Here is a 6,279-nt window from a genome sequence, read left to right on the forward strand (position 1 = left end):
GTTCAGGGGCACTGCGGCCCTCGTCAGGCGGGACGTGGTGCATGATCAGTTGGATTTGCTGTCCTTCTCATCGACACGATCGGTCGGTGTGAGGGTACACACCTCGGGGGGGGATATGCGGATTTATGCCGCGTATAGACCCCCGGGGCCTGAGTTTCACCCTGAGGATATAAGACGGGCCCTGAATTACGACAGCCGCCCAGCTCTGCTGGTCGGGGACCTCAACGCGAAGCACGTCGCGTGGGGCTCCCGACTTAACACAGCAGTGGGCAGGCGGCTGTTAGAAGATGCCGATAGGGGCGACTACTCTGTGGTCGGCCCTGATGAACCCACGCACGTCCCTACCGCCGCGCGATACCAGCCCGATGTGCTGGACGTGTGTGTTCATAAGGGGCTACGGTGCCCCGTAACGATCGAGGCACTGTACGACCTGGGTACTCCCCATCTCCCTATCCTGGTGACACTGGGAATGGGGCTTACCCGTGTTGCGACTTCGCCCCTACGACCGAAGGTCGACTGGGAGCTCTTTAAGAGACGACTAGTCGACCTTCCCGTGATTCAGGACCCCAATACCCCTGATGGGGTCGACGATGCGGCAGTCCGCCTTGTCGACTCCATCAGGGGAGCGATCGACCAGGCGACGACTCTTGTGCCCAGCGGCGGGCCCAGAGGTAGACTCCCGGCCCATCTGAAGGCGATCATTCGCCGGAAGAGGGGCCTGAGGAGGCTCTGGGCGACAACTCGTTGTCCCAGGATCAAGCGCGAGCTTAATGAGTTGGAAGCGGAGTTGGCGGCGAAGATTAGCTCCTTCCGGGGCTACGCGTGGGAGGAACGGATTGAGGAGGCCCGTGAGGACCCCTCTTCTGTGTCCCTCCACCGACTTTGCCGCCAGCTCTCAAATCGGCCTGCCCCGACTTGTCCACTCGTGGACGAGAGGGGCAACCGATGCTTCTCGGCTCAGGCCCGCGCCGATGTCCTGGCCGCAATGCTGGAGCGGCAGTTCGTTCCGAATGACTCTGCACCCTCAGAGGCCGCATTCCACCAATCGGTGGAAGAGAGCGTAGCGAACCTACTCTCCTCCCCGGTGCCTCCGTTGGGAGATGATGCTTTCATCACTCCCAGTGAATTGCGCCTCTCCATCAAGCGGATGAAGAGGCGCAAGGCGCCGGGTGAGGACGGTATTCCCTCCCTCGCATTCTTCCACTTCCCTGAAACGGTCGTGTCATATATGACACGGCTGTTCAATTCCATTCTGTCCACAGGACACTTCCCGGGAATTTGGAAATTGGGCAAGGTTATCGCCTTGCCCAAACCCGGCAAGGATAGGAGAAATCCCTCCAGTTACCGTCCGATCACCTTGCTGTCGCATGTGGGCAAGTTGTTCGAGAGGCTGCTGCTGAGAAGGGTGTCGCCGCACATCCTTCCCAGACCCGAGCAGTTCGGGTTTCGCAGCGGTCACTCGACAACGCTGCAATTGGTCCGCGTCATGCATCACTTGGCGGATCGGTCCAACGCGCGCCAGTACACGGCCGCAGTCTTTCTCGATATCGAGAAAGCCTTCGACCGTGTCTGGCATGCGGGACTGATCCACAAGCTGGTGCAGAACACGGACCTCCAGCACGCCTACGTGCGACTGCTGGGGTCGTACCTGGAGGGAAGATCCTTCTTTGTCGCGGTCGAGGGCGCCAAGTCGTCGGTGCGCCCAGTCACGGCCGGAGTTCCTCAGGGAAGCGTCCTGGCTCCATTCCTCTACGCTCTCTACACCAACGACATTCCCACGCTCGAGGGTAACCTCCAAGCGTGGGAAGTAGACGTGAAGTTGGCGCTGTTTGCCGACGACAGCGCCTACTTCTCGTCATCCAACGTCCCCTCTGCGGCCATTCTGAGGATGCAGAGGCTTTTGGACTTACTGCCCCAGTGGCTGGACCGATGGAGGGTCGCGGTCAACGTGGGGAAGACTGCGGCTATCCTCTTCGGTCCGGTCCGCACAACAGTCGTCCCGGGACAGCTCAGTCTCCGTGGCGCTAATGTCGAGTTTAGATCCAGCGTCCGGTACTTGGGGGTCGATATCGACCGGAGTTTGAGGATGACCGCCCACGCCAATAAGGCGTTGGCGGCCGCTCGCTGTGCGAGATTCCTCCTCCGGCCGGTGTTGGCCTCTAGGTTGCCGGTCAGGACTAAGCTCGGCATTTATAAGACGTATGTCCGTTCCCGTATCACGTACGCAGCTGAGGCCTGGTATCACCTCATCCCGCAGGGTATGCGGGCGAGGTTACAGGTCCAGCAAAATCTGGTTCTTCGCACGATAGTCGGAGCAGGGCGTTACGTCAGAAATGACGTAATCGCCCGGGATCTGGATGTGGAGTCGCTCGAGGAGTTCATCCGGAGGCTAGCTCGTAATCTTTACGAGCGGGCTGACGGTGGACCCCACGAGCACCTCCACAATATAGCTCCCTTGCACGCCAGACCACCTGATGGTCGGGCGCTACCAAGGGAGCTACTGGAACCCCCGGCTATGGTAAGATAGTCGGCTTAATCGGAGTGATATGGGAGTGCTCATAATGAGTGCCCCCATGGGACTGAGCTGTCCACACTCGTCATGTCCCCCCACATCGTTGGGGTGCCCCCTTATGGGGACCCATTTCCCACCCCCGTTGGGTGGACCACTCCCCCGTCTGGGGAGTGTTTAACATCGGTCCCTCCCCGCGATGGTCTTCCCCTTTTGGGGAGCCCAGAACGGGTGAGCGCCAAACTAGTGCCGCGGCTCCTCCTCTGGTTTGTAGAGGTGGGGCCGCGGCATGGGGCCGGTGGCGGGCCCCACGGTTGCTGACTGTTGTCCCTGTTGTATATAGTAGTTTAGTTAGTTTAGTTTAGTTAGTAGTTAGTTGTAGTTAGATAATAAGGAAAAAAAAAAAAAAAAAAAAAAAAAAAAAAAAAAAAAAAAAAAAAAAAAAAAAAAAAAAAAAAAAAAAAAAAAAAAAAAAATATATATATATATATATAGCATTAGGAAGCAGAGGACAGCAGCCGGCGCCGGGGTGCGTCGTCCGCGGGCACCACTCCTCCTGCATCATCAAGCCCGTCGTATTAAATATATGTATGTATTTTTGTCGATGTGAGTGTGCCGAAGCACGCTGCGAACAGCCCCCCCCCCAATCCAGTCTTGCATCCATTTCACCCCTGCCCTATGTGGCAGGGAGCGTCTGCCCGGGTAGTGGGGTTTACCCCGAGGCCCGCTCCGTGCCCCCGTAAGGGAGTACGACGACCCCGAAGAAGAAGAATTACTTATTAACTATATTATTAAATCTATTTGTTTGATAAAACTATTAAAACCCTATTTCGTCCTGCACAATAATAATGTATTAAGTAAAAAATAAACGCGACTTAGGTGATGTGAAAAGAAATATAAATAGTTCTTAATGTCTATGGATAAAATGATACTTTGTCACTGTTGTCGTACCTACGTTGTGACTGCATACCGTAACTTCATAACATTGTGAGGCCACTTGTGAGTTGTGACCCGTGACGGCATATTGCAGTCAAGGTTCTAACCGTTCTTACAACGTTTCAAACTGCAGAAATTATATACAATGTAGACAACAAATGTATTTAGTCAATCATCGATTTTACATCTATCGTAAAAATCAATATCTCCTTCAGAGAATAATACAGATTAACCCACTTGCAAATATAGGTATGTAATTGATTCGTGTGCACCTTTTTATCCTTTTCTTAAGGTCTCCTTTGATCAACGTTTCGATGAACTACTATTAAAATAAATGTAATATAATTTTAAACGGGTGCATTAAGAACTATTCCATTTTAAAATTCATTATCTTAAACTATAAATGCTATTTTTATTTTGGGAATAGCGCCACCTATCGTCACGCAATACAACTTTTAAAGAAACAAACAATTTAATACATTTTCGCAAATTTAATGACCATTAGATGGCAGTTCATCTCTTCCCGACGAAATGAAATTTTGAAAGACGCCTTTTTTATTACTCCTGTAGGCAGACGAGCATAATATGGTCCACCTGATGGTGAGTTGTTACTGTCGCTCATGAATAGCAGCAATGCCAGGGGCAGAGCCAAGCTGCTGTTTAAAAAGCTACCTGTTTTTAGAATGCCAGAATTGCCCGGAGGCATTGCTACTTATTCAGATCGAGTGGACTTAGCCGGAAGGGAAAAGTTTGCTAAAAGCTACCTGGCTACCCCCGAAAGAGGCCAGACAGTTCAAGAGTAGCTTCTTAACGCGTTCATCTACCACAGGATCGGAGTCGTAAAAAGATTCGGGGGAAAAGTACTCAGCGAGCTAGGCTTACACTTCGACAAGTTTGAAGAATTGTGCTTTGGTTGCTGTTGTCATTAGTTTTAGTAGTGACCAACAACGCCAAAAGTGGACTAGAAGGATCCGCGAGGACGTATCTAGGGCTAAACTTTGTCATTCAGTGAAACCATAAAACAGAAACTCATCGCCATCTGCGAGCGATATGAGCCTATTCGCTGGTAGCTTAAGAGGCTATACCAGCTACGCCCGGACGGGTAGGTGAGCTCACCGGCACGTTCACTAGCAAGAGTAGTGCTTCGCAGAATCTACCACCGGATCGGAATCACGACCCACTGAGAAGGTCGGGCGTGAAACACAGTGGGCTGTGTCTATGGGTTAGTTCGCTCGCCGACCTCTTCGTCATAATGGACGAGCTCGACGAAGATGGTGACTGGTGTTTAAGGGTTCTAAAAGCACTGAATCCGAGGGATCCGATAAGACATTTTTTTTTTTTTTTTTTTTTATTGCCCTTGTAGGCAGACGGGCATACGGCCCACCTGATGGTGAGTGGTTACATGGACTTCAGCAATGCCAGGGGCAGAGCCAAGCCGCTGCCTACCGCTTAATACTCTCCACAAGCCTCGTTTGAAGAAGGACATGTCATAGCGCTCGGGAAACACCGTGGTGGGGAGCTCATTCCATAGCCGGATGGTACGTGGCAAAAAAGATCTCTGGAAACGCACTGTGGATGACCGCAGTGGCTCCAGGTAGTACGGATGAACTCTACTCCGATGGCGGGCGGTGCGATGGTAAAAACGAGATGCCGGTATCATCTCGAACAATTCCTCAGAGCACTCATGTTTCGGGCGACGGCGGCTTTGCGTTGCCCCGCCACGGTCAGATAAGTAATTAGCGGCGGCAGCGATAAGGGGTTTTCGTGTCGCGCCACATTGTTGAAGTAGCGTTCTGACGATTCCTTATGATACTTACGTATTGGTACTGACTTAAGGTCGTCGTGAAGTCTACATCTCTCACATACCACGGTGCTTCGACTGCTATCTTGCAAAAACGGGATTGGATGTCCTGGAGAGAGTTAATGTGTGTACGGGCCGCGTGAGCAAACACTACACTTGCATAGGTCATGACGGAACGTATGCAAGTTTTGTAGAGTGTCACCTTGTTATGAAGAGCCAATTTACTTCGCTTGCAGATCATGGGGTAGAGTCGACCGAGTAGGAACGCACCTCAGTCGCGTACTGGCTTAATGTGGGCCCAAATGTCGTATCCCTCTCGAGAATGACGCGAAGAGTTCGACGTGCAAACTAGCCCAGAGCACAACCCACTGAGTGTCACCGGACCTTCTCAGTGAGTCACGATTCCGATCCGGTAGTAGATTGAGCGAAGCGCTGCTCTTGCTAGGGCTAGTGTTAGCAATTCTCTTAGATTGAGCCCGTGAGCTCACCTACCAGTCCGCACGAAGTTGGAATAGCCCCTTAGGTAACGAACGATTAGGTAGGGGAAACAAAATCAGGCCCTTTCCGTGGTTGTAGCTTCGCAATTTCTTCCTTTACTTCTTTAACGATAAGGGAAGATAACGCGTCCGAAGGTGGCCGGGAAGCTCAGCGCTCGACCTACCTGTCGATTAACTTGGAGTGTTCGGGGTCTACGGTTTGAGCACCGGTGTTGCATTGCTCCTGCACTGCATCGGCCAGTAACTCTGCCTTCTCATCGTCATCGAAAGCCAGGGTTGGCCTGAGGGGCGTACGAGTGGAGGCATAGTGGCGATAGTTTCCGATTCGAGGGTCCTAGCTAGTCGTCAGTATGCTTGGTGTGACGGCGCGAGTCCCTCTAAATAACTTTCCCAGCTTGTATTTCGGGCTTTGTCTAGGCGAGATTAGACATCCCGCTGTAGACGGCACCTGGGCGTGCACCACTGTCGGGCGCCCACCTTGTGATCGGAGACGTCCATATTGAGATCGGGGTTACCGACCTGGACAGTCGTTGGAA

This window comes from Bombyx mori, chromosome 22 (assembly GCF_030269925.1).
Source record: "Bombyx mori chromosome 22, ASM3026992v2".
Taxonomy (NCBI): domain Eukaryota; kingdom Metazoa; phylum Arthropoda; class Insecta; order Lepidoptera; family Bombycidae; genus Bombyx; species Bombyx mori.